This window comes from Zalophus californianus, chromosome 16 (genome assembly GCF_009762305.2).
Source record: "Zalophus californianus isolate mZalCal1 chromosome 16, mZalCal1.pri.v2, whole genome shotgun sequence".
In the NCBI taxonomy this organism is placed as follows: Eukaryota; Metazoa; Chordata; class Mammalia; order Carnivora; family Otariidae; genus Zalophus; species Zalophus californianus.
In genome coordinates, this window is record NC_045610.1 from 54,038,024 (window position 1) to 54,055,702 (window position 17,679).

The window sequence follows — 17,679 nt, forward strand, 5'->3', positions numbered from 1 at the left end:
CTACTAGACTTGTATCAAAACCTTTTTATTTCTTGCCCTTAGTCAATGGAGAGGGGTTGTTTGTGATGGTTCCTAACTCTGTGGTGTTCTCAGAACACCAACCAGAAATACCCAACCCCAAAACAGCAGTAGCGTCTGAACCATCTTAGTCCCTCGTGGACACTATTTTTCATACACTTTTTTGTCCTTAAGAAATTACTTGATGGCTATTGAACTAGAAGTGTTCATGATAACCTGTGGATGTTTTCTTTAGCTCCTTTGGTGGATGTTATGGATACTGTGCCTTTGTGTCAGGGGAAAGTTTTAAATCAGAGATGATTTTCAGGAAGTGTGTCCCTAAAGCAACCTGGAGGCATGACTTTCAGACCTGTCACACCCAGTTAGGATCTCCATCAGTGGCCGGTCTGGTGTTGGCAAGGCCCTAAGAGTGACCCGTGTGAACCCTTTGCTAAACTACAAAAGTAAATTAATTTCTTCCAAATGCCATTCCTTACATTTGGCTATTAGGACCTGAGCAGGACAGATGCCTGGGTTAATTGAAATGAAAGCCATTTTTCTTGTGACCAACTCATAGTTTCAAGTGAAGCAGACTCAGCAGTAGCTTAACCTCCTTTCCACTCAAGCTCATAAAGAGGCAATGGATCTTCAGAGGGCTGAGCAGGCATGCATATCCTTGTTTATAAGAGGAGACAACCCAGAGGTAATGTGCAGTAATGAAAATCCTCCGGGGGCACTGAGAACTTGATCATTCAGTTCCTATGAGCAGGTCCTAACTTCTCTGCATCTTGAATTTTCTACCTGTAAAGCACACTTAGCAAAGGTGACTTCTGAGCTTGGAAATGATGTGGCTAGAAGAGAACCCCAACAAGGCTGAGCATTGCTCTCCCCTTGGAGATTATCTACCCCACTGGTCCTGGGACCCCTTGTTTACCTTCCTTATCTGTTAATGCATCACCAGCTTATCACACTTCCAATACTTGGCAACTCCAATATATCAGCCTCGAGAATGGAATGTGTGTGTACACGTACACGTGTGTGTGTTTGGGGGGGGGGGTGTCAAATTGCCGTATTCTTCTTACATGACTACCAGAGTTATAAAAAGTACAAATGACTTTTTGTCCACCACATTATCTTTCACTCAGGACGAAACCTCATTTGCTTTTATTTTTCTTCTTAGTTAATGTTGCAAAGAATACCAATGGAAGTAACAACAGTGCGTTAAACAGGAGGGACACATCAAGAAGTCATGAGGTAGGTGGATCCAGGAAGGGTTAATTCAGAAGCTCAATAGTTGGCTTCTCTCAGAGTCTCTTGGCTTTCCCTGATGGTTGCAAGCTTCGAAAATTACTTCCTATAAGGCAAAGTTCAAGACAAAAAGGAAGAGTCTGTTTTGATAAATCATTTTGTGCAATATTTCCCCAAAGTCTCTAGCATATTCCCATCATCCTTCATATGCTAAGATTAGATTGCCCCGTCCAAGCTTATCACTGGAAAGGGGAAGTTTAAGAGTCTCATGATTGGCTTAGATTAACCAAGGACCCTCCCTTAGCATCCACCTTGCCCACCTTCCCCGACACATTGCTTCTCCAAACCTTAACCAAATCAGGGTTCTGTTAGGGAGACATGTCAACAATTGCATTATCTTGTTTCATTGTTCATTTATCTGTCTGAACACAAATTATATAAACCTTCTTAACTGAATGGCAGACTACGCAGTTACCTGTAATTGGAACAGAATCTACTGTCTATACGACAGATGTGTGGAAGTTTTTTATTATAATTTAATATGAGTTTACAGCAAATTATCCACTTATTTCTAACTTCTTTTTTTGTTTGTTTGACTCTATCTGGGGTATTAAAATCCTAATGTTCTTACCAAGCTTATTTTTACCTCAAGGATCACTTTTTTGGTAGCCATGAGAATGAATTGCCAACCAAAGATTTAAGCAGGTACCATCAAGTGTCTAAAGGCCCAGTTGCCATGGATATCTGGCAAAGAAATCAAGAATTGCTGAATTGAAATGAATAGAACTAAACTCAGGTTATAATGTAGCAGAATGGCTTGTACATGTGTGTGCATGTCTATTGGAGCAAGTGTGTCTATGAGGGTGTGTTTTATTAGCTGACAACACATGTTTGCGATATGACTTGTCGATATGGTTCTTGACTTAAATACCTGCTGCCCAGTGTAAATGCACTAAGCACAGCCCTCAGCGGTACCCCTGAACTCAAGAGTGGTTTAGATATCTTCACAGGGACCAGCCACTATGTATAGTCAGCCTTGTGGAGCCTGACTCTGATGCTGGAATCAAAACCAACTTGACAGAAGAGGGGGAAACATATTTAGAGGAGACAACTCCGCAATAGAAGAAGGTTTCATGGCAGCTGAAAACACACCGGTGGAGTGGGTGGATGCCAGTTTTTATGCTCTTTTATGTCCCTTTGTAGAAGCCCCCCTATTAGTGTCTGTCACTCCCTAGTCCACAATGATTGTGTCTTGACTCCCAGAGAGCCAGACTTCTTTTCCAAATTTCCAAAGTAATTACATGCAGTTAGTATCTCAACCATCCTGCCACCCATCCCATCCAAGCATACCTGTCCTGCGTCTTGTTCTACGGTGACTCCGCTTGAGGCAACGCCGGTTAGCCCTTAAGATGAAATGAAATGTCAGTGGATGCTCACGGTCAGGGGCATCTTTGGCATGATGTTTTTGCAAGGGGGCAGCTGCTGCCAGGTCATTCCCGAAAGGGACAACCATATGGGAAGATTGGGGGGCCTCCCAGCGTGGGAGGCAGGGAGCTCTATTTGGAACAGGGGAGATCCTTCCCAGATTGGACCAGGGTGATGGCCTCTGGTTCAGTGTCAGCTTCTAGCCAGTTCTGACCATGAGGACAGAGATTTGGTCACAGGGTAGTCCTGGGCTCATGTCTGTCCACTTTTAAAATAGCCAAGTGATCCAGCCTCAGAACCTAAAATGCAAAAGGCTCAGAGTACATCCCAGACTCTGCAATTCACTCTTCTCCCACAGGCCAAACAAGAACTAATTTTAAAACAAACCACCATGACCAACCCTGGGGGAAAGGCCCAGAATGCTAGGCAATGGGGCCGGCAAAACTCCACACCCCACCCAAACTGTTTACTCCTCCCTGAGCCTTTCAGAGACGGGACGCCGGGCTGGGGTTTGGGATGCTGTCCGTTCCACCCTGAAATTCCCTTTTCAGGTTAGGATTAGGAAATCCTTCCCCACACCGGTCCCCACCGAGCCAGGAGCTCCTGCCTTCATCCTTTTTCTCTGTTTGTTTTCAGTGAAGACTCAAGTCTAGATTCCTATAATAGATGAGCTGAAAAAAGATTCCAGCTAAAAATCATCCATAGACGTAAGTCATGAGTTTCTACGCCAGTCAGGTTTAGCCAGAGAAACAGAATCAATAGGGCATTAATATCTATTTACATATATATATAATTTTTATTCTCTATATTTTAATATAGTTTACATATAAATATAAATACATAGTTTTATAATACACATTATATATGTGTATGTATAATAATCATAAAATATATATTTTACATGATACACGTGTGTGTGTGTATATATATCTCTATGTGAGGATAATAAAGAAATTTATTTTCAGGAATTTGCTCATGTGATTATGGGGACTGGGAAATCCAAAGTCCATAGGGCAGGCCAGCAAGCTAAAAACTCAGGCGTGGGGGTGCCTGCGTGGCTCAGTTGGCTAAGCGTCCAAGTCTTGGTCTCGGCTCAGGTCATGGTCTCAGGGTCATGAGGTCAAGCCCCACGTCGGGCTCTGGGCTCAGGGGGCCTCTATTTGTCCCTGCCCCTGCTTCCACATGCTCTCTCTCTCTCTCAAATTAATTAATTAATTAATTAATTAAATTTTAAAAAAACCTGAGCTGTGGATTGATTCTGCAATCTAGAGGCAAATTTCTTCTTTTCTGGGAAACCTTAGCTTTTGCTCCTTAGTCTTTCAACTGATTGAACGAGGCCCACTTGCATTTTGGAGGTACTCTCCTTTACTTACAGAACCACTGGTTGCAAATGTTAACCACACCAGCAAAAATACCTTCTCAGCATATTTAGACGACTGTTTGATTAAATAGGTCAGTGCTCTATCTTTGCCGAGTCGACATGAAAGTAACCATCACTGCTTTCGATGGCTTCCTTGGCATCTGAACCTCTATGAAGTTCTTGTATTAGCAGAAGCTTTGGGATTGTTCAAAACTCTTAGCTATGTAAAGCCCCAGACCTTGTGGGCCTGGGATAGGTGGGTGCCACCTCATGCCACGTCAGGCAGTGCCCCCTCCTCCCGACATGGGGGTCTCAGTGTCTAAATAAAGTAAAGATGAAACAACTCTCAAGTTACATGCTTGTATGATGAGTTAGGCAATTTGCTCAGCAATTCCGCAGCATCATTCGACTGATGTTATTTTGCTGAAATGAATCATTTACAGATGAGGAAAATCCAAGGCTCAGATAGGTGTCTGAGTCACACAGTGCTTTCCGCAGAGGGTCAAATCTGAACCAGACCATTCTCACTCCTGAGGCCGGTACCGTGTCCTGTAGAGCAATGTCTCTAAGACTGACTCTGGATGGGTTAGAAATTTCTTCTTCCTTCTTTCCCTTGTGCCTTTTCTTTCTTCCCTGCGTTCTTCCTACCAATCTTCCTAGAGCATGACACACATCTACTCAGGGCACCGCCTTGAGCTGGGGAGTTTGCAGTTGGAAGAGGAAGGGGGAATATAAGGGAGGAGCGGGTAGAGCTGAGGTCCTGAGCTTTTTCACCTAACAACTCATCAAGGTAAAGCAGGAAAGTGTTGAGCTGCAGAGCTCATTTTTTGCCCAATTTTAGTATTTGGCTCGGAACAGGGCTACAATATTACCTCTGGCCAAGGATGTCCTGGGGCATCTCCCAGCACTCCCAGTCACGCTTACCCGGATCCCGTTGTGATGTAAACTTCATCTGAATGCCAGGCTGGAGGAGAAGAAAGAGGCTGCCCAAACCAGCCCCTGTCTTCAAGCCAAAGGGCTCATCCCAGGCTAGAGCTTCATCCATCGAGGTGGAGTCCAGGCCTCCCCTGACGTATTCGCCGGCCCCATCAACTGTACATAATAATGTCTTTGCAGGTTTTGTCCACCCCCAGCCTCAGGTGGGACTTCGAAATCCACTGCACGAGCACTCCTGGGTCGTGCCACGTGCAGCATCATCTAAAACCCTACCAACGTTGCCCCCCAGAAAGGCTAATGGAAACAGCATCTGCAGCCACCGACCAGAAATGGTTGCATTTCACTCAAGTCAGGCAGTTTTTTCCTCCAAGTGAATCAACACAAATGAAAGCTGGCTGATGCTCGGGTCCACCAGAGACTGAAGAACAAAACCGCGAAATGGAGCCGGCCCAATTCTAATTTAATTCAGAAGAACAAACAGAGGATCACTCAGCAGACCTCAAATCCCCAGTCTGAACATGATGCCCAGGGAGCCAACAGTTTTATGGACCATCTACCCCACCTACTCCCTCTTGCCACAGCAAGTAGATTAAAATAGCTCAGAAAGCCTTGCTTGGCGAGTGACAGTCTTGTTCTGACATTGTTGTCCATGTTGACCTTGTACTTTCTTACTGAAAAGTCAAATGCACTGTAGAAAGCATTTAGTTCACAAAATAACCACTGTACTTCTACGTGATGCTTGCATTTTGTGTCTCTCCTTCATGTCACTCAAGATCCTACTCAAATGCCACTTTCTCAGAGAGATCGTTCCTGGCCACTCGCTCTAAAATGGCATCCTCCACTACCCAACACTCGCTACCCTCTAGATCTGCTTTATTTTTCTTACTGGCATCATATCACATATTTGCTTACCTTTGATCTGCCTCCCCTGCTAGAATATAAGCTTTATGTGGGCAGAGACATTGATTAATTTAATCATGGCTGTGGTCCCAGCATTTAGAACAGTCTCCAGCACATAGCAGGGGTTCAATAAATATTTGTTAAAGGAATGAATCAGTGAATTGGTACAAGGATCACTTGCCTAATAGGCCATGCTGAGAATAAGGAGTCTTTGGGTTTGATATGTGACATTTCTCTTATTAGAGAGCTACTCTGAGAATTCTTGACCTTCAGCAATTCACAGCGTCAAGTCCCATGTGTTATGAGTTGACGGGTGTTAGGGAATATCTGGCTTGAAAGTCCAAATACATGGAAGTCCCCATTTCAATAGGACCCTGTTGTTGTTAATATTATGATTGTGAAAAATTAACGAAAACATGATTTTATTCAGTGCTTGGGTGAAGTAAAGAAGCACCAAGGGTGTGAAAAGTCGGGAGGCACTCACTCTCAGGCACCAACCGTGCACCTGTATGACCCTGAGAGTGAGTGTTTCCTTACATTTTGCTCTCTAGGTATGTTGCTCACCTCACCATAGTCCCGGCTCTGCAAGAAATGACAAGCAAGGAGACAGCAGTGTAGAAACATTTACTTAATGTTGTTTGTCTCATGGTGTCATGATGTCTACTGAAAACACATAATTCTCAAGGGAAACGTGATGCAAGAGCAGAGCAGGATCCAATACAACAGTGGGATCAACATTCAGATTTTAGCTAATCTGAGGATTCCCAGAGATCTCTGGACAAAACTCACATTGACAAGGGGACCAGTGGTTCTAAGAGCTCATCTAGAGTCTTCACTTGAGGTTCCTTGGGTTTCCACCTGGTATGTCTATAGGCTTATTCAAATACAAGTTAGGCAGAGAGAGTTCTTTTAGATACACCTATAAAGACCAAATTCTATCCCTGGGACAAAATGCATTGGTAAATGGCACACCAGTGATATTATACTCCAAGGCCTTGGACAAGATGAGAATGGCCTGAGCAAGGGGCTGCAGGGGATGCACCAAATCATCAGATGCCCTAATTTTTCACACACAATTAAGGAAAAATGGCTAAAATGGTTCATTCCTATATATTATGATATAGTTCCCGCCATGTTGTATGGGTAAACCAGCCTGCCCTGCTCTCTTACCACACCTGATAGCCCCAAAGAAGGGATGATAAGTCAATGATAACCACATACACACTGGATATGAAAAAAGCTAAATGTCTTTGGGCATGTTGTTCCTTAATTCTGCCCAATAAGGCTGCCCATGTAGGATGGCGGCATCTAAGCCCTGCAAGAAAATCCTTTCTTTCAGAAACTATGACTATTAGGCAAAGAGAAGGTTAATCTCTGAAGCCCAGTTCTCCATGAGGGCTGATATACCTCACAGCCCGGGATCTACTAAGATCTAGGGAGACACTGTGATGGAGGACACAGCATTCCTTTCTTCCCCAAAACCCACATCAACCCTTGCAATGCATCCCCCATTAGAGAAGAACACCCATGGGGGTAGGGAGGTTCCTTGAAGAACCTGACACAAAGTCTTACACATAATCTTTAATTGTTTTTTTTTTTTTAAGGAGATAGAAGTTTATTGAAGACACTACAAGGGATGACAAGCAGGTCAGCAGAAGAGAGACTGTCTGCCTGATCTTCAAATGTTTTCATACGTTTTAATAATGATACAATTACCCTACTAAAGGTGAAAAGTGTTAAAATACCAAGAACAAATGTGTTGGCCTGCCATCATGTCCATAACACAGATTACTGATTTTTAAGGAGTTAGTGAAGATACAAACAGTGGTATTCATGATGTTGGATTATTTCTCCACTGTGTTTGTTAGAGAACTGAAGCTCTGAGCTAAATAGGAAGTTTGTTGCTGTACAAAAGTGCACCTCCATAGGTTTGCTTAATCACAAGATATTGCTCTCCTCCTAAGTTAACCACGGCTTCTGACATGGAGAAGATTTAGAACTTGAAGCCACTTCACCCTGGGAAAATAAAATGGAAGAGAAATATGTAATTATAACCAATTGTTTAGTGGCCAACCTTCAAATATGCCATTGGGGCTGTCAAACCATTTAACTAAATCAAAGACAACACAGCATGTTCTGCTATTTTTATTCCTTCTTCTTCCTTTGGTCAGAAGGTGGTGGTAGGTGATCATCCACTGGACTGTCCCTTCAAAAATAGATGTCAGAATTTCACATCCAGGTACCAGATTGTCCTGGTTAAACAGCTGGCAGTGGAATTTGACTTCATGGAAAGGGTTTAAGGCATGATTTAGTCATTGACCTCCAGTGTTTGCTCTGACTTCTTACGGGGGAGTTCGAAGAGGAGCTGCGAAGTTTCCCAAGCTCCATTCAGGCGACAAAGGCCCACCCTGCAAACAACAGTCCTTCACCTTCTGAAGACCTGACACCTATGAAGTAACAAGGAAGGAATTTTCTGGCTCTGCTTCCTGGCACAGTCATTACCCAGGCTCCTCGATTCCAATTAGTTGGCCTTCACAACTGAGCCTCAAGAAATTTGTTATTTAGTGATCTGAATAAATTGGACAACTGAATCAGAAAAAGTACGAAGCACTCCCAATGTTAAAACAAGTCCGGATCTATACACCCCCCCACCCCTTCATGCCTCCCACATTGACCCATGGTTTCTGACGTGGAAACTGGTGAGCTGGTGTCATTGACTTCAAGGAAAAGTGAAGTCAAGGAGAGAGGTTAGCAGACTGGACACATTTAAAGGCCAATGTGCCCAATTTTCAAAGTCTTTATTCACCTGTCACTTAACTGGATATCCTGCTTTGATGGTAGTAGAGACTACATTTAAGGATCTAAGTGCCAACGGGAGATGAAAAAGCACATTCGAGGGGTGTTTGGGTGGTTCAGTCGTTAAGCGTCTGCCTTTGGCTCAGGTCATGATCTCAGGGTCCTGGGATCGAGCCCCGCATCAGGCTCCCTGCTCAGCGGGAAGCCTGCTTCTCCCTCTCCCTCTCCCCCTGCTTGTGCTCCCTCTCTCGCTGTCTTTCTCTCTGTCAAATAAATAAATAAAATCTTAAAAAAAAAAAAAGAAAAAGAAAAAGCACATTCTATTTGTCATTAAGTCCAGAGATGCCATGGTTCTTTTTAACCTTTTCCTTTCCTGATGTGTAGGATGACTTACAGCTAAGGTGAAAAACCACTTATGACCTCACATCAGTTTCTGCGCCCAAGTGGCTTCAGCTAAACATTATTCAAAACTCAGCATAAAGGCGAATAGTGAATAGACTGAAAGCCTTGAAACCCAGCACCTGTCCTTTTAGTATCCCATAAAGAAAAATGGTGGGGAGTACACTCCTGGACTGAACACCAGAAAGGGAGCCCATGTTCTCAGTGGGTTAGGGCAGGGCTGCCCCAATGGCTGTAGTTAGCTCAACTTTCTGACACCAAAGAGGAAAATGTGTAACTCTTCAGAGGCACCAGTGGAGTATTCGACCTGATCATGAAAAAAAATTCAACTGCTCTCACAATCTGAGTGTGGGTGGGAGAAGGAATGAATCTAGGTCTACAGCATGAGAAGTGGTCAATTGCAGTCACCATTCTATTCTAAAAATGCAAATTGGACCTCGTCTGTCTCCAGTTTCATAACCTTCATTTGGTTGTGGATAAACTCTAAAGTCCTAAACATTATATAAAGAGCCTTTTCTGATCTGGAACCAGCCTATTTTCCCAGCTTCATCTCATAGCCTACCCCAGATACCCCCAGCCTTCTACAGTCCAACCATCATGCTGACTTGTAGTTCCCAGAACCTGCCATATTTCTCGTGATACCTGATTTTTGCCTCTGCTGTTCCATCTGTCTGGAAATTATTTCCCCCACCTTTCCTTTCTCTGGCTATTACTAGACTAAAAAGCATATGATGGAAAACAAAGAGTATAAGCCCACAGCTGAGTTTTTGCAATCTATCAATATTTTGTTGGTCTGAAAGGTCCAAGGAAGAGGGTGCAGTGCAACAAATAAAGCAATCCCATATGATAAAATGGTTTTTAACCAATAAATGTTAAATGTAGTTTATATATGCTTATACACGTTTGTTAAAAAGATAACAGTTAATCAGATCTCAAGGTTCATCTCTCAAGAATGATCCATATTTCATTGGTGGATCATCCTTTTTGAAGTTAGATACACATGGCTTTGAGAGTGAGCTCTACCATTTACTAACAGCATGACCTTGGGCAAATTGTTAACCTCTTTGTGGTTCAGTCTTCTCATCGGCAAAATGGGGCTGCCCTAGCACCTGCCCAACAGAGTTGTTGTGAGGATCAATTTAGACAATAAGAATGAAGTGCTGAGTATCAGTTACCAGGGGGAATGGACAGCTCATATCTCCCCAAAGTTCATATGTTGAAACCTTATCCCCCGATGGGGTGGTGTTAAGAGGTGGGGCCTTTGGGAGGTGATTGGGTTCTGAGGGTAGAGCCCTCATGGATGGGTTAATGTCCTGACACAAGAGACCCCAGAGAGTTCCCCTTCTAGCATGTGAACTACCCATGAAGAAGAAAGTCGTCTAGGAGGAAGGAGGTAGGATCTCGCCAGACACTGCATCTGTCGGCGTCTAGATCTTGGACTTCCCAGCCTCCAGAGGTGTAAGAAATAAATCTCTGTTGTTTATAAGCCGTACAGTGTGTGATATTTTTGTTACAGTAGCCTGAGCTAAGACACCTGGTGGGCAGTAGTATTCAGTCAACTCAGGAAAGGGCCACCGTCACCATCATCCTCCTCTTTATCACCATCATTCATCATATGTCATCATACGTCATCAAATGTCAAAATAGCCCGACGGCATCTCTCCATGCTGGCTCCTGCTCTTTAAGACTTGATGGCACCATTTTGCAGCTAACGAAGCCATTCTAGATCACACTGAAAAACATTCACCCACCACCTTCATCTTTGGAAATAGGAAACTACAGGACCCTGCTCACACAGTTTTGCCCAGGAGGGTGTAAGTCACTGAGACACTCTGGGGTGGGAGAGGGAGAAAGTCTAGCTAACAACATAATTAAAGAGAGAGGCAGCCCCCTGTGGGAACCCCTGACGTCTAAAGAGTCTGTTACCCTTTCCTAAGACTATCCTCATTCCTGTGTTCAACCCGAGGGCACATACTACTCTTCTCAGAATTTTAAATATGGGGAAGCTGACTCCCCTTAAAGACAAGCTGCTCAAGCTCACTGTTGAGCCTTGTCTTCAGATCACCCATTCCCATCCCCACCGTTCACGCACCCTGAGCAGCAGTCCCTAACCTCAATATCCTCTCGCTTTCCAGAGGCGCCACTGGGACTCCTTTACTCAGTTTCGTTTGCCCTTCTCCCGACAATGGCCGTCTGTAAGAGGCCCTCAGCGCCTGGAATTTGAAATTGTTTTTCTTCCCTCCCTTCCTGAGGAGCGGATTGTTCCTAAGCTCTGGGCTGCCCGGCCAGTGCAGGCCTGACTGGCTGGCACCTAGGGTTGCATGGAGGATATGGATTTGTTTTTGCAGGGTTGCTCATGAGCGATGGAGTGCTGGTGTTGGCTTCCTTGTAGAAGGGGTGCATGGCAGTTAGGCATGGATTTGCAGGGAAGTAAACTTTAAGAATAAACAGAAAGTACACACACTCCACATCCTGTCAGCCAAGCCCCAGCCTCCTTAGTCCTGACAGGTGATCCATTCTGACTTCCTTGCAGAGACACCCACACCCAGCAGACTGTAAGTCCTTGAAGCATGGCAGGCAGGAAAAAGCACAAACGTGGATTCTCCACTCTCTAGCAGGGTGGGCTTGAAAATTTGCTCAGCCTCTGTGCCCAGACTCCACGATTGAAAACTTACCAACATTCTTTTGGTTCCTCCCATATACCAGAGTCTTCCCCTCCTCAGGGCCTTTGAATGTGCTCTTGTCTCTGCCCTCCTTCTCCCTGATGGCGCTCCTCTTCCTCCAGGTTTCAGCTTCGATGCCATCTTCTCAAGGAGCCTTCCCCCAGCTTCCCCTCACCCCGATTATTCTCTGTTTGGGGCACTCATTGGCTTTCTTCAAATATTTGTCACAATTTCCAATAATTTTTTTTTGCTTTGTCTTCCTATTCAAACTTGAAGCTCCTTGAGGGCTGCCCTCTGCTATGTCAGCACAGTGCCTGGAATTTGATGGGGACTCAATCAATATCAAGGAATAAAGGTCCTTGCTTTGTCTAGGTTTAATTGGCACAAGGGAGAGGTAACAACCACCAGAATCCAGAATCCCTGATCCTGTGGGCAATTTTATCTTCGACTGCACTCACAGGAAAAATAGATATCAGTGACAGAAAGATGTAGAGTTAAAAAGACCAAGGAGACTAATCAGCATAAACTCTTTTGTATATTTTATAATCTGAGACCAGCATACTACCCCAACTGGATAACATTTTCCCAACACCCACTTGGGAATCTTTTCTACCTGCACAAGTCTATGAGTATACTTATAAAAATACCTAAATTGTTAAAGAATTTAACAGCAGACCAAATGAAAAGTATTATCGGCGACAAGTTAATACATAGGAATTCACAGTTAAGGTCTATTCATACAATACAAATTTGTTGAGTGCCTGGGATTGTAAATATATGAATGATGCAATTCTACATTCAGTAGTCAACAATCTTGCTCGAAAACAAAATATACAACTGTGAAACTATCCTAGGAGCCTGTAAAAACAAAACAATATAAAAACTACTTAGTTAAGGGCACCCGGATGGCTCAGTCAGCTAAGCGTCTGCCTTCAGCCGAGGTCATGATCCCAGGGTCCTGGGAACGAATCCCACATCAGGCTCCCTGTTCAGCGGAGAGCCTGCTTCTCCCTCTGCCCCTGCCCCTCCCCCATGCTCGTGTTTTCTCTCTCTCATGCTCTCTTTCTCAAATAAATAAATAAAATCTTTTTTTAAAAAAACTACTTAGTTAAGTGTGTTGACGTTCAGAGTGAATTACAATGAGTTAGGAGAAAACAATTTTTAAAGAGTTTTGGTTAAAGTCTTGAACAGAGTGAGTGAACAGGGACAGACATAGAAAAATTATAAAGGTTTAAACTGAAATTTTTTTTATTAAGTAGAGCCCCCTCATTACCGTGTTCTTTGTTACCAAAGTACATTTGACATATAACATTGTGTGAGTTTCAGGTGAAACACATGTTTATTTGATACATTGATATATTACAATATGATTGCCATTAGATTGAGATCATTAGCACCTAATTATCATGGCACATAATTATCATTTTTTTTGTGGTGGGAATAATTAAGATCTAGTGTCTCAGCAAGTTTGATGACAATATACAATGTTGTCTTTATTCACTACACTGTGCATTAGATCTCCAGGACTTGTCTCCTAGTTGCAAGTTTGTGCCCTTAAAAAATACCTCTTCTATTCTCCCATCCCCAGCCCCTGGTAATCACCATTTTACTCTGTTTTTATGAGTTTGGCTCTTTTAGATTCTACATATAAGTGATATCATGCAGTATTTGTCTATCTCTGTCTGACTTATTTCACTTAGCATAATGTTCTCAAGGTCCGTCCATGTTATTGTAAATGGCAAGATTTCCTTCTTTCTCATAGCTGAACAACATACCGTTGTGTGTGTGTGTGTGTGTGTGTGTGTGTGTGTGTGTGTACTGCATCATCTTTCTCCGTTCATCCCTTGACTGATAGACACTTAAGTTGTTTCCATATCTTGGCTATTGTGAAAAATGCTGCAATAACCATGGGAGTGTAGATATCTCTTCCATATCCTGTTTTAATTTCCTTTGGGAGAGCCCCCTTATTTACAAATGCAGAAAATGATGTCCAGTGGGTTTTTCCCTCACCTGGGTCCTGTAACAGAGGAGGATCAGGGAGTCAGGAGCCCAGGCACCCAGTCTTTCCACTACATCATCTGGGCCATTTTCAGAAGAGGCAAGGCAAAATCTCAGCCACAGCACCAAAATGAGTGAGCAGGATGTGGCCGTGGCCGTGGCAACAGGACTAGGCTGGGAGTGGGGAGACGTGACAGAAAAGGCTTGGAGGTGAATTGAGGGGTGGCCAACGGCTGGTTTCTTCATGGAACATCCTTATTTTTGGCACGTTGACTCGTTGAGTGGCACCTGAGTCATCCCTCTCGAGGCCAGTAACCAACTCAAACAGAGGAACTCACACATCACTCCTTTTACCTTGGGCATCGTGGGCACCCACCAAATATTTGTTGATTTGCTTTGACTCTGATGCTGGACCTATAAGAGTGCAAAGAAGCGGTCTGTGTACACCACCACCAAATGTGTTCTATTTATGATGGGAAGGTACAGAGCAGAAAAAAATAAATCACCTCATTTACAGATAGCAGGCATTGCTCTTATTGAATCAAAATGTCCTTGTTGGCATGGAAACAAGAAACAGATGAGCTGGAAGAACATGGCAGAGAATGGAAATGTAGCATGGAGGTACCATTTTCACCCACCCTTTGCTTATTACAACTACGCCCATGCATGGTACCACTGGGTGTGGTCCCCTTATTCTAGCTGGAGAAAGAAGCTCCCCAGAGAAATGTGGATTCCAGCTCTATTCTTTTGTTGTTGTTGTTGTTAAGATTTATTTATTTATTTGAAAGAGAGAGAAAGAGATAGCAAGAGAGTGCAGGGGGAGGGGCAGAGGGAGAGGGAGAATCTCAAGTCAACTCTGTCCTGAGAGCAGAGCCCTAACTCGGAGCTCAGTCTCACGAGCCTGAGATCACGACCTGAGCCAAAACCAAGAGTCAGACACTTAAATAACTGTGCCCCCCAGGCACCTCCCCCAGCTCTATTCTTTAATAGCTGCATGATCTTGGGCATTTACTTCTTTGACCTGCAGCCTCCTCATCTGCTAACACAGGTAAAGCACTTAGCACAATGCCTGGTAAAGAGCAGGTACGCAGCACACATTAAGTCTCTTTTCCTTCCTGACCAAAGTAGCTTAGGGAGAGAGACCAGGCTCTGTAGGGAAAGAGAGAACAATCCTGGGTGGTCTGGTGGCAAGAAGATGGGAGTTTGGGGGAAGACAGAGGAGTGAGAAGCTGTCAAGTCATGGGGCAAGCCTTGAAGCTTGCAGAGAAGAGGAAGGAAGGGGCCGTGGTGTCTAACTAAGAGCAAGGTTCAGAATATGTGGACTCAAAGTCTACTTTAAGGCAAGAACACCTGGGGCAAGTTCGATTCCCTCTTTGGACCTCAGCATTCTTAAGCAAAAATAAGAAAGTTTTAATATTGATCTTTGAAGTTCCTTTTACCTCTATGATCCACTGGTTTTAAACATGGCCATTAAAAGTAAGGGCCCTGAGATTGATCAAGTAGGTAAGAAAATCCATTAAAACCATCTGGACCTTTAACCAGGCTTGACTCTAAAGTGAAGCCCTATTCTAAGCATTTCTCTCTTGGCTGCCCTTCCAGAGTGAAGGAAGGGGATGAGGTAGGAATTCAAAGTAGAAGTCTATCATACCAAACAGCTGTCTCAGTTATAGCCTGACCTCTGTTAGTAATGTGGCCTGAGGTGTGCTTATAGTTGATTCAGTCCCCTGAAACTTAAACACCTCCAAGATAGGCCAGGGACTTCTGAGACATCAGTGGTAACAGACCAAGGAGCCCGAGAACCTCTCATTGCCCAAGTTGGAAAATCAAAGGACTTATGTGTTCTTTGGCTTGGGCAGGCTGACACTGCTCTTCCCATCCAAATTATTTGGATCTGCGGAGCTAGGTATACTCGTTTCCTGGGGCTGGCTGCCATACAGAGCACCACAAACTGGGTGAGTTAAAACAACACAAATGTATTGTCTCACACTTGTGGCACCTGGATGTCTGAAACCATGGTATCAGCAAGGCCATGCTCCCTCCTCGGAAGGCACCAGATCTGCTCCCCTCAGGTAGTCCTTGGCTTATAGATGCGTCCATCCTCTCCTCTGTCTTCTCCTGACATCCTCCCCGTGACTTCTTTCTTTTCTCTCTGTGTCCAAATTTCCCCTCTTGAAAAGGACACCAGTCATATTGGATGAGGGGCCTACCCTATTCCAGCATGACCTCATCCTAACTAATTGCATCTACCATGCCCTTATGTCCATAGAAGGTCACATTCCAAGGTCCTGAGGAGTCAGGCCTTCAACATCTTTTAAGGGTACACAGTTCATGATCAAGGAGTCAGGATTTGAAAGTAACATTCTGAAAAGATTAACGACCACGAACATTCACTCCTCGTACCCAATACTCCTTCGCCAGAAGTGATACATTAAGACGGACACAATGCAGGCAACTCTCCCAGATGACCGGCCTCCAATCTCTCTGTCCATTGACCCAGACCTTATGCTACTCCTCCATGAGCCTGTAGGCACTGGTAATGCATTCCAGTCACCAAGTAAAACACCACTCAAATGAACCTACACTGAAGCTGTTTATGTAACTAATGAACGCTGATTATGTTGCATCCAAGGAGAAGTAAAATTTTTATTCTATGTAATGAAGGAAAGCTTTCTGGCGGGGGCGTGGGGGGGGGGGTCAGAAAAGACTGAGATCAAAGACAGGCATCTAGGAGAAGCCAGATATGAACAGATCCCCACACTGACAAAGACTCACACCAAATCATTTCCCCAAATCTCCACAAAGAAACATTCAAGCCAGATACTTTCGGTGGGGGGGACCCACAAAACTACATCTCATTTACTTCTGCCTTTGTTTCAGGTACAGAAAGTTGGGAGGTAAGGGGGAGTCATAAAAAAAGGATCTCCCGCTGGTGTCTTCTGACATATTATTTATTTCTACATTAGTGTTATCGGGTTAGTTACTGAAAGACAGATGCCGAACAAGAAGCTGATCACATTTCCCAATCTTATTTGCAAACAAGCGTCCATTTCCTGCTTATCAAGGCACAGTGCGGGTACTTTGTCCATTCAAATCATTGTCTTAAGCCAGTGGGGCAAGCCACTGGGCAAGGTTCGCCCCAGCCAGAGCCTGGATGCTCAATGTCATTGAACTCAACGAGCACATAATTAGTATTGAAAGGTGTGATTGCAGTCCGGTCGGCCAGGTAATCAGCCCCCGATTTTTCTTCGGGATTTTAGACCAATTGGAAATCTTAGCCCAAGAGGAGGCTGGAGGGAATTATCCTGGAAGTGTAGTATCCCTTTTCAAATATAAACACAGGACAATTATCCCAACCCGTCAGCCCTCCCTTGCTCGGCACGCCGGGTCGGGGCAGCAGCGAGCAGAGGGGACCTGGCTCTTCCCAGGCAGGTCTGCCTCTCAACCCTGGCTCCCCAGGGCGCTTCCATCAGCTCACTCACATCTTCCAAGACTGTCGCAACCTTGGGATGTCTCTGCAGAACGAGCCTCTTCATCCTGGTGCTTGTTTTGCAAACATTTGGCTGCTTCGTGGGAACCTGCCTCAACCTGAGGCCCAAGTTCCCTGTTGGCTGGGATGGTGGAGGCTTCTTGAGAAGGGCTGGTCTCTTTTCCCAGTCAGATCTGATGGCTTGGAAGAGACAGACTGGAACGCATCTTTCTGCTATCCCTTCAAAGACAGGAGGCCAGTTCTCGGTTCTCAGAAACCAACAGCCACAGTTGACATGAAACTTGGTTATGTATTTAAATGGGCATTCACATAAAAACACATTTTTTAGGCAACTCGATGAAGCATCAAATCAGGGCTCTCATCTTCTGGACCAGGGGTGGTCCCTTCCTCCGTGGACAGGGGTGCCATCTGACAAGGCAGATACACGTGGAAGTGTAGTTGCCTCTGTATCAAAGGATGCTTTCTCCGTG

The 17,679-nt window shown here is 44.4% G+C and overlaps 1 long non-coding RNA gene across 1 annotated transcript in view; it reads right to left on the reverse strand.

Annotated features, from left to right (window-relative positions):
* Positions 1 to 1,148: 1,148 nt before the first annotated feature.
* Positions 1,149 to 17,679, reverse strand: part of LOC113939730 — a 33,960-nt gene continuing 17,429 nt past the window's right edge. Inside the window, exons 2-3 of the long non-coding RNA XR_003525329.1 lie at positions 2,596 to 2,648; positions 1,149 to 1,351 (exon numbers count right to left, since the gene is read on the reverse strand). This is a non-coding gene — a long non-coding RNA (uncharacterized LOC113939730). The remainder of the gene's footprint in view (positions 1,352 to 2,595; positions 2,649 to 17,679) is intronic.